The sequence below is a fragment of the Cavia porcellus genome, unplaced genomic scaffold (genome assembly GCF_034190915.1).
Source record: "Cavia porcellus strain 051 isolate PalLab524CR breed Dunkin Hartley unplaced genomic scaffold, mCavPor4.1 scaffold_1, whole genome shotgun sequence".
Lineage (NCBI taxonomy): Eukaryota > Metazoa > Chordata > Mammalia > Rodentia > Caviidae > Cavia > Cavia porcellus.
Genome location: NW_026947484.1, coordinates 146,049,428 through 146,061,484, shown reverse-complemented (window position 1 = coordinate 146,061,484; position 12,057 = coordinate 146,049,428).

Sequence of the window (12,057 nt, the reverse complement as noted above, 5' to 3'; positions counted from 1 at the left end):
GTATTAGAAGCTGAGAGCCAACTATGGAAGTTACCACTCATGTAGGCAATAAAATGAAGACTTTCAGACGGATAAATGATTGTGTTCCAAAGTTTCGTTTTAAAGAGATTTGTCAGCATCAGATAGCAAGACTGAAAAGATAAATTAGATTAGCTGTTGAGATAATGATAATACAGTGACTCAAACTACAAGACAAAACAGTAGAAAAAGAGAACCCTCAGTAAAATGATCAAGATTTGATCATTGATTCGATTTAGGGAGAACACATATGAAACAGCAAGCCTGAATGATAAAGAAATTTCTATAGTGGCCAATGTCAAATGGGAAGACAAATAATTTAGATTGAGACATCATGTTTGTGATTGTGGGAAGACATTCTTTTAGAACTATCCAAAAAGCTTTTGGTGTTCGAAGCTAGAATTCAGGACAGAGGCTAGAGTTAGTTTTGGATTCTTCATCATCTACACAGAATGGTATTTAATGCCTTGACAATGGAATCTATTTTCAAAGAGACTTTGAAAATACAGAACTGAGTCAAGGATATAAATTTAAGCTTCAGACAAACAGCAGAAACTGCGGGAATAAAGAAGATAGAACAAGAAACAGTAGAAAAAAGTAATAGTGTAACAACTCAAAATATAGCAAATACTTCATAATACTGTGTATTGTTTTGAATAGTATGCATATATCCTCTTAATTAAGTATTGTTATTTTCATTATATGGAAAGGAAAATTAAGGCAGAAAACATTAAGTAAATTGCCCAAGATTATAAAACAGATAGTCAAGATTTAAGCTCATTCACATTGTCCTAAATGAAGCCCATGCTCTTAGCAATTCCATTCTACCTTTCTTTTTCTTTTTCTTCCTATCTTCCTTCCTTCCTTCCTTCCTTCCTTTTTTTCCATCTGTCATTTCTTTTCAAGAGGATTCTAAGACATGAAGCTGAAATAAAATACAACATTCTGCCATTGATCATTATGGGGATGTAAGAGTCAATAGGAAACACAGATAGCATTTTATGACTCTGTATAAAAGATTTTTAAAAAATAAATCATGCTGAAACTCTTGAAAACAGGTACTGGAGAAAATTTGCCAATATGGATCAAGAGACTTAAAAGTGCTACACGTTTTTTCACTGACTTGGATTATAGAAACATGTCTTAAGAAAATAATAATCACATTATCCCATGAAAATATATATGCAGTAAAACTTCGGATTGCAAGTAATTTGTTCTGCGAGTGTTATACAAGACAAGCAAGCATTTCTAACAAATTTTAACGTGATACATAAGTGTTGATAGTATGTGAAAAGTTGCATGTCACATGATCACAATGGAGCCAGTGGTTCTGTCTTTTCTCTGTCCCTGTCTCTCCCTCTCTCTGTCTCTCTCTGTCTCTCTCTGTCTCTATTTCTGTCTCTATCTCTACCTCTACCTCTGTCTCTGTCTCTGTCTCTATCTCATCTCTATCTCGCTCTCTATCTGTCTCTCTCTCTGTCTCTGTCTCTCTGCAGGATTGTGGGCGACAGTCTTCCAACAAGAGGTTATAGAGGAGATCTGGTCTGTAGACGAGGAGGAGAAATAGGAGTAGGAATTTTTCAGTTCAAATGAGATTAGGAAGGTGCATAAAATGTGGGAAATAGGGCAGAATTTTGTAGAAAACACCACCTAAGTAAGCTAAAGCAATGCGAGTGATGAATTTATTTAACAAAAATACAATGTTACATTTTATGAAATCTTCAAAAGGAGTTAAAAGCAATAGGGTAGGTTCCTTGTTACAATTTTCAAAAAAAAAAGATTCCACTGAGCCACCTGACAGCACTGATTCTGTTAGCCATAGTGAAAGTCATCCCACACAATAATCCTCCCCTCTTGTCTCCCTCATGTCAGCCAGGAAGGCTTCTGAAGGTTAGTGAAGGTTAGTTTACTTATTTTGCATTGCATTTTGTATTGTCTTTATTATTTTATATTATATTATTGTAGTCATTGTTAAATCTATAATTTTGGGTTGTGGAACAAATCATCTGAGTTTCCATTATTTCTTATAATGGAATGAATTCTGCTCACAAACCAAGGTTAAAAGATGATTGTCACAGTATTCTTATATATCTAAACAAACAAATGATAGTGTATGAATATAATATATTATTATGCAACTATAAATAATAACACTTGAAAGAAATTTTCTAATAAAAATTCTTGCAAAATTTTAAGTGGAAACTATTAATTGAGAAGTTTTATGCAACACAATGTGTAATATGGGACTGTATGGTATATTCTGTACTATAGTATAGATAGAAAGGAATTATAGCAAAATACAAATAGTAAGTAAAAATAATTTCTGGGTCATGAAATTAGCAATGGTAACTCATATTTTATCCTTTATTTTATTTTGCTGTTTTTATTTTCCTCAAGAGATATGTATTATTTACATAAATAAGAAAAGAAAATAATAAGAGTTTCAAGGCTGAGGGAAATAGGTTGGCCTCTTGAAGAGTTAGAATAGCTAACATGGTGAATATTCTAGGGAAGATACAAAAAGATATTAACATTAATAAATGAATTAAAATGTTTTTATAGCTAAAGAAAGAGGAAGATCCATAGTAGAGCTTTGTTGTAGAATAACCAAATTAGTATGTATACATACACTTGCATAATCATGGCAAGGGAGAAAAACTACATTTTAATGTTATGTTGAAAGTTTATCTTCAAATATATCCTCGTGATTTTTTTCTCCATAATATGTTAAAGCAAGCCCTCTGCTGGAATAGGCTTCTAGGAAGGGTAGAATTTATATTTAAAGTTATAAAATGGAAGGACTACACATCTCCATCCAGAGGTGGAGGTTTTCATATTCAGTGTCCAAGGACTAGCTTAGTACAGAATACCAATCTTCAAAATGTCACAGTTAAAGGAAAAGATTATTCTCTTATTAAATGAAAAGAATTGACCAATTGAGAGTGGACAACAGAACATTCACCATAACCTGAAACAGTTACACAAATGACTAATACCTACTTGAGTACCTGAAGTGAGGAGCTTAAGGTAAGAATATGGGAGGGGAAAAGTCAATATTTTAAATTTGAAATGTAAGAATGGATAAACATAATACTTTTCTTGAAAAGCATTTGAATAATTGCTGCCATTTGGAATTAATAAGAGGCTAAATAAAATGTCTTGCTTTTCTCCTTCATTATATTTTTGATTCTTTTATAATAAGGATTTTTTCACCACTTATAATTAGCTCTACAATTTTCCAAGTTTATGGTATTTTAGTATATTTTATATGAATAAGAATAAAACATTACCAACATTAACGGAGAATCTAATTTATTGAAACCAGTGATAAAATAACATCACCAGATGTCAGATAGGAACTGATGGATAATTACCTTCCTTTGGTGACACATAACTGTAATTATGATTGTCTCTATCAGCACCTTTAGTTAAAATTCTCACCTTACTAAGTAAGAAAATTCACCATGGAACATTTATATATTATCTTTTGTAACAATTTCAAAGTAAGTACAGCGCATATACTTTTTCAAAAAAGAAAATAGATTACTGGTAATAGTATTTTTGAGGTGTAGAAATGTAGAATCTTTTCCCTATTTTGGAATAAAATTCTTGCAACAGTAGGGGAAATATTATGAAAGATCCTAAAAACATCTGGTTTTCCGAAGAAAAAGAGGAAAGCTTAATTTGAACAATCCGGTCTATGAAATTAATAGGGAGTCAATGAATGCCTACAGATCCTGTCACATGGCTGCAGGGCTTGGTGTAAATGACAAGGGATATATTCATTTCTACCTGAAATGGTTAGGCTTAATCGTCAATTTCCTTGGTCTGGGAGTTGCCTAAGGGTTTAATAAAGCACTCTTCTGGGTGTGTCTTAGTGGTTCATGAAATTGTAACCTTCATGTTACAATTCTGGTCTCTGGTCTCTTCCTCTCTGGCACTGTTCCCCTGCTGTTTACCAAGGAAACATTTTAATACCTATTTTATAAGTAAAACAATTGAAGCTTCAAAGATTTAATTTACTTTACCAAGACTAGACAGAAAATAAATGATAGAAGTTGAACTAATTCAAGTTTATAAAATTCTAAAATACATACCCTTTGAAATCCAGTGATTCTTAGTCTTTACAAGGCATATAAGTCATGACCTACTTTTTACAATTAAAGATTCCTGATCTGGAGATTTTGATTGAGCACATTTGAGTTGATGCTTGGAAGCTGCATTTTTAACAAATACTGAAAGAATTATGATGCAGATATTCTACTTATCATATAATAATATGTTGTCATTTCTGATTTAGTTATCAACGCAATACTGATTGACTTCCTGCAATAGCTCTTTATGAGTAAATGTTCTTGTTCATTGTACAAAGTCCACAATTTTGTATAATATATATATTTTTTTTCAGGAAAAGAAAAACTTGCATAAATATTTTAATACTAAATTTATTGAGACATCATAAGATTAATACATTACTCTTGGCCTCTGTATTTACAAGAGATGCTCAAAGTGGCGGCCATGAGCTTCCAGACATTTATTACTATGGTGAACTGCTGCTTCGGTAACCTTGGTTGCTGAGATTGCTGCACATGCATTTTTGGCTTCTCTAAGGGGCAGCAGCGTAGTGGATTTTCTGTGTATCCATCATCCTCTAGTATGCCCCAATTGAGGATAACACCATCTGTCAAAAAAGCATATTATTTTTGTGTTCCTGAAGTACGCGTACATTTTTTGGCAGACTCTGTGCATTTGGAAAGAGTAAGGCTGACTTAATTGAAATTTGATGTTTAATTATTTATTGAATGAGTGAATAACTAATGAGTATCAAAGCTGCTATGCACCAGGCCAATGTTCTAAGACCAGGGATTAGGCAGATAGGATATACTTATTACTGTAGTAGAGTTTCTAAATTATAGAAACAAACTCTAATAAGAAAAAACAACGGTTATAGATGATAGAAATAATGAAAAATAAGTTGGTAACATAAGGCAGTTAGTACAATTCAAGAATGAGCTGATATTTGCCATAATGAAGAGTCAAACTGTCCGTGCATAGGTGACAGTGTGGGCTGCAGCCCGGAGGAAGCACAGGGTAGGAAAGGCACCAGCACTGGGGCTGGCTAAAATGCACAGATGATGCTATGAAAATCACAGACTGGACTTGGCCTCATTTTCCTTTCTACCAATTAGACTAGAACAATGTGAAGAATTCTTTCACATTACTACAAATGGCCTTGATTCTTTCGAATGTGACGAAACATTTGAGAAAAGTTTATTTAGATTCAGCTCAGTCTATCATACAGATGTTTAGAACACAACGTCCCTTGGTCAGAGACACAGCTTTTGTTAAAGTATCAAGGGATTCTTACTCTGGTCTTAAGAGCCAATAGGGATTTATTCCAACAGTTGAGAGACTGGTTTACCTGGTGACTTTGAGAGAGTAATAAAAAGATCTACATTAATACATGTTTATATACAATAGATTACAAACGATAAAATATCTCAGTGCTCGAGATTGAGGAAATCCTTTTCTTGAGCAGAAAGAAATTTTTATTTCAGTTCCAGTGTGATATGGATTTTATCTTTCCCTCCCTGTAGATTTTCTTATTTTCCACTATTTCCACTGTGTAGGCTGGGATTTTTTTATTTCTCTTTGTTATAGACCTTTATTTTTCAATCTTTTTCGAATTTACTCAGATGTGTATCTGAAAACATTTGACAGAGTGAACTTTTCTTGGGATACCTGGTCAGAGACTTGGTAAGCACCACAATGTGTGTGTTTTCTGCTTTTCATGTGGATGCCCAAGGTTTTCAGTGTTTGAGTCTTGTGGTACTAGAAGGGTAATTCTGCATTTTGGTGGACATCTAATAGATTAATCTATTGATTAGATCTATACCTGAATACTTGTACTCCCCTTAGACAACAACCCAGCTGTGACACATTTTGTACTATATCAAGAATCCATCATTAAATCTCACCAACTACATTCCTTTTGAGCAAAATCTCAAGGCAATCCAGTTCAATCCTTCACACCTACAGCTTATCTTGTCTAGTTTAAAAAAAAAAAAAAAAAAAAAGAAGGAAAGAAAGAAAGAGAAGCTGAGATGACCAGGAACTAAGATGAGCCCACTGTCTATTAGTGACTTTTCCCTGCCTCTGTTCTCAGTTTCTCATTCTTTCTTGAGAGCTTGTTTGGAGGTTCTAGCAGGGGAGCACAGCTACTCCTATACCCTTGACTGAGGAACGGTCCTCCTCTATCGGGGTGGTCGTCCTCTTCCACCGAGCGCGAGCACGCAGCTTCGGGAGGGACGCACATGGATCGTTGAGGGAGGAAGGGGACACCCGCCTAGCCAGCCATATCAGCCGAATCAACCCTGGCAATCAATGAGGTGACAGATCGCCCTCACATCCAATTTCTCATTCTTTCTGTGCAATGTCTCTCATTTCTAGTTATTTACCATAATTCATACTGATCCTTTGTGATGTGAACTAAATGGGGGGGCACTAACAATTCAAAGTCACTCTTCTTTGACTGGGGACCTTAATTAATTTAAAGAAAAGATCCACAGAAATAGAAAAATCTGAATGCAACTGTCAAGATAAAATAAAAGGAAAACATAGGTATGGTAGATGGTCCCATTAGTTACTGTGATATGTTATTTTGGTCTGCCCTTCAATTAAGTGTGTGGGTAAAGTTTTTTTTTTTTTTAAAGTTAAGATATAACTATAAGAATGTTTGTTATAGTGGATTTTATGCCTAGGACAGCATCAGGAGCATTTTTACTACTGGAGTTCTCACAATCCATCAGCATTTCCCTTTAAAACCCACTTAATGCATCCACTCTGGATGAATTTCAAAAACACTGAAAAATAACTGCTACGAACAATGGCTAAAAGAATAGCTTCTGAATTCTTTTAAACTTTCTCCTTTAACTTTTACATACACATATGATATACTCTTGATAATACATTTCTCCATATAATTTTTGCAGATTAGATGACCATAGTATGCAATATGATCCTAAGTACCTCAAACATCTTTTGTCATGTTGCAACATGGTAGAGACAGGAAAGAAACTGATTGGGGGTGAACTCTCTAAAGAGATACCATTTATAAAACATTTAGTGTATTTCTACTCCAATTTCTTTATAGAACTATTATATAGAGCCATTTTATGGGAATAATAGGTATTTCAGAAGTGAAAGGAGAGTTTCTATCCAGATTTAATCCAAAGTGAATAGAAAAAAAGTCTAATATCTCTTATAATGAGAGTACAATGTACATAAATAGAATAATTTTTAAATTATACTTTAGGAGCTGTTAGCTCAGTGGTGTAAAGTGCCTGCCTAGGAAGCACAAGATTATGAGTTTGATCCCCAGTACTACAAAAAAACAAATTATACTTTGAAGACATGCCAGTGGACATCTGAGGTCTTATTGCATACTAAATGTTGTCTCCTCTTATAAAAAATACATTGAGAAATATATTGAGAGCACATTGTATGTATATAAAGGCAAAGAAGAAATTTGAAAAGAGTCACATAAGAAATATGATATTATTTGACCTCCAAATCTCCTGTACTCCCTACTACCAGAACTGTCATCCTAAATCACGACTTCCAACATTCAAAAACTTTTAAAACAATTTTCTTTTTCAGAATTAATATTTACTTATAGGCTATTATAAAAGAGTACTGTAAGGGTTATAATATTTCTTTCCCCATTGAAAATGCATTCTTGGATTTTTAACTTCAAACATTCTTTATTTCTCTGGTCAGTCTGTCCAGGACTCCTCTGAGGCTCATCTAGATCTTTGGAAAGAGCTCTCGCCCATCTCAGGTCTCTCTGTGCCAGCCCGATCTGTCCGCCACAGTTGTTTCCTGGCAGACATGAAAATAAGAAGACCATGTGATTAATAGCAGAAATCACTGAAACTGTGCTTGATTCCACTGGCTATCATCCAATAAGGAACAGGAGTCCAAATGATTATATTTGACCTTCTTATGCTCTAAAATAAGATTTCCTGCAGGGTCATAATTTTATTCATTCTAAGATCTCAAAGGCTTTTAGATTGGCAACCATTCCAACATGAAATTTTCTAAATTTGTCCTTTGAATTGCACCTTCTAAAATTATTTTTCCTGACATACAATTCTTAAGGCTTTAACATTTACCATGATATAGTACATCTCACATCTTCATTCAGGCAAAACTGATACTTATAGTAAACATAGAGCTAATCACATAGAGCTATTTCTCTGCCTTCTGTCTTGCTTTATGTTTGTAGGTAGATTATTAAACCACTAACTTTTCCTGTAGGCCCATACTGTATTTATGTGTGTGCAGTAAGACACACACACAACTGAAGAACCAGTTTCATTCTCTCATTGCTGCTCTTGACTTCAAGTCTACCTGTTTAGCTCATGTTTCCACTTTTTAATTTAGGAAATATATTAGCTAAAAGGCATTAGTTAGATAATATACAAATCAATGAACTGCTGAGAAAATTAGTTGTTTGTAGAGTCTCTACAATATTCTCTACAAAGTCTACAATACATGAACAGAGTGAAATTACCAATGTAATTATTTGTGTCAGTACTGAACAAGACTAATAAATACATAGAAAGACCTTGATGTTTAAACTGCTGTCAGATTAGGATTTTGGGTGGTTAGGTTCCCACTGTAATTGCTGATCATTTTCTTCCCAGGGTAGGAAACTTTTGGGGTTTTTTAAAAGTTTCCTACCCCCATAACCACTATAAGTGGTTGTATTGTTTTCCAGTATCCTAGGACTACAGTAATATACTATGGAATACATATTCAAGGGGAAACTATTTCAGATTTCATTAGTGCCAGCCCTAAAGCATGGAGCATTACTTTGCTTAAAGAAATACTAAATGTGGATAGAAAATACAGAGGAGATACATAAAGTGGAAAGAATTAGAGTATGCTTTCAAGAGTAACCAGACTAATTGTAGGAGAGATGGATGCACTTCCTAAAAATTTTTGGTTTTAGACTTTGGTTTGAATAAAATGCAAGAGAAACATTATTGGACAACAGCTAGCTAAAATGAGTTTTTCCCCGATCAGCATTTCATAAAAGAAGGCATGTGAAAGGAGGGATTTAAGTTCATATACCAGATGGAATAAATAATTATTTCCTTTAGATAAAAGTTAGACAGCATTTAAATAGTATAAATGAATATGTGCTTTACCAGGAATGCTTATTTTAAATGTACTGTGATAACAAATATATTTATGTATATAATAGATGGTAATTTCAGTATTGTCATGTGACACTTCTGAGACAATCTACTCTCCTCCTTATTTTTGTTTTAAGAAATCATTGAAATTATATAAGAATTTTAGGAAACCTACAGGAATGTAGAAGTCCTCCTACCACTGTATGTGAGAAAATAAACGCCTTTTTCATGAAACTACACATCTGCAGGTAGACCTATAGCTAACACCTAAAAAGCACATTTGAAGTCAACACAGTAGAGTGATCTTAGCCCAATATGGAATCAAATCCTAGGTTTGCTGTTTAGAAGCCATGGAACCTCAGGCACACACCCTATTTATTTCATTTCAGCTTTAGTTTCCCTGTTTGAAAAATAAAGATAATGCTACTATGTTCACAGGGGTGCTGTGAAGTTAAATGAAATACTGGTATCATGTAAGATACCAAAGAGTTCCTGACACATTAGTACCTGCTCAGTGTTACTGTCCTCCAATCATCCTTTAAAATGCGCAGTTTAGGTAACAAAATAGACTTAAGGACAAACTTACAGTTACAAATCTACTGAGCAGCAGAGTGACAGTAGGAATACAGATCTTTCGGATGATAACAACACTAGTAACATCATAATTACTGTCACTGTCATTAGGTACTGTATTTTATGTTGATTAGTTGATGACATTTTAACATTTAGACAACATACTTCAGCAAGTACAGAACAAGGAACTTGGATCCATCCATTGTGCCACAATAAAGAAATATATACATATATATTTTGTTGTTGTTGTTTTGTTTTGTTTTGTTTTTTATTGGTACCGGAGATCGAACTCACGACCACCTGCTTGCAAGCCAGGTGCTTATGCCGCTGAGCTAAATCCCCAGCCCCAATAAAGAAATATTTTTAAATCTTGCTCATTAAATAAGAAATCTCTTTTTTCCTCCTCATTTAACAAAATCTCTTTTTTCCTTCTCATTTAACAAAATCTCTTTTTTCCTCCTCATTTGGAACCTCATTTGACAAAATCTCTTTTTTCCTCCTCATTTGGAACTCTATAACTTACATTGTAGGCAGCGAGTAAAAACTAGTCTCAGAGAAGAACAAGGCTGTCTGTCTTGCTAGCTGCAAGATCCAAACTCAGGAAAACCAGAAATGACCCTGTTTTCATTTGGAAACAAACAAAACAAATGCTTTATTTACTTACGCTCTCAGTTTAAATCCAGATGTATCTGCCTCCAAAACCTCTCCAAATGGTAACAATGATTGGTTTTAATGTTGCTGACTTGCTACTAATCAAGGCCTGTATTTACATCCTTATAAATGAATGTACATTTACATAGCTAGTTTATATGTGAAACAAACGTGTCCAGGAATCCTACAGTTTGTGTTTGCCTCAGGTTCAGCCATTTCCCTGGGTACATAAGCAGGAGCTCTGTGTGCCATGAGAAATTATTTCAGTAACATAGATGCTATAAATACTGATGACTGAGTGTATCAAAAATGGTCAGGAAAAAAAATCCTTCAGCCCCTCTATTGATTTCAATATTTTGGAAAGCTTAAGAAAACCGACAATGTACATACAAGATATATTTCTTTATAAATGAATCAATGTTGATCCATAGTGAGGTTCTAGAAGGGTTAATTAAAATTATCTCCTCTATCACATATACACATACATGCCTACACATACCACCATGACTGCCACCATCACCACCCTACACACACACACACACACACACACACACACACACGCACGCACGCACGCACGCACGCACACATGCACATGCATGCGCAGTTCTTACCACAAAAAGCCAGTTTGAATTCATGGAAATGAGCCCTCAGAGTCTAACAACCTCCTTTTGAACAGACTGGTAAAACTGGTGAATCAAAGAATGCATGTCAATACAGAGTATCTGTAGCAAAGTATTTGATGAGATTTTTATGATACTCATATGGAGAGAGTTAAAAGATATATTTTTAGATAGCATAAGCCAAAGAATATTAATATCTCTGTAGATGTTGTTTAATGAAGAGATATGACTCTACATAAGGATCTTATAGCATGCAGAGAGTTCTCATGTTGACTGCTTCCAAGTTGAAGTTTTTAAATTCTTCAAGTTCTTGGATGAGGGTTGAGAATACTGATTACATTAGAAATGATACCATGTTGAGACTGATCTGAGAGACCCAGTTGTTATGGATAAACTTACATTCCTCTGAGGTACCTGTGAGGCAGCTGTCTCTACACGGCTAATTAGTGGTTGGGTGTTTTGACCTGGAACTCAGCAATAAAGGGAAGGGGAATTTTGAAGTCATAGATTATCAACGTGTGAAACCCGAAATCTATGTTAATTTCTGAAGAAGATCAAAATCTTTGGGCCTGGCAGAGGAAGAGGAACCCTCAAGGAAGAGTGAAAAATATGCACAAATGTGAGATCTATAAGGTATAATTTCAGCTCAATACAAAGTAACTTTATAAAAATTACAGCTGCTATAAAAGTGAGGAAAAGATCCTTTCACTGAGAGTTCCTAAGGCCTGGAGCTGTTGCCAGAAGTGGGTTAACCACTTGTCTGGATGTCGTAGGAGGTGATCTACTCCCTAGGGAGGATTTTGTTTCCATGCTAAAATACACCTCTTAATGTAAAGAAAAACATGCGGTCTCATCATAAAACAAGGTGAATTAACAAAATCCTGGGAGTTCTTTACTGGTTTAATACTTGAGGTTTCTAGGACTGATTGAATTCATTAAGAAGAAATACATGAGCTATGTTTTTTAATTTTCCTAGTCAAGAGCCAGGCATA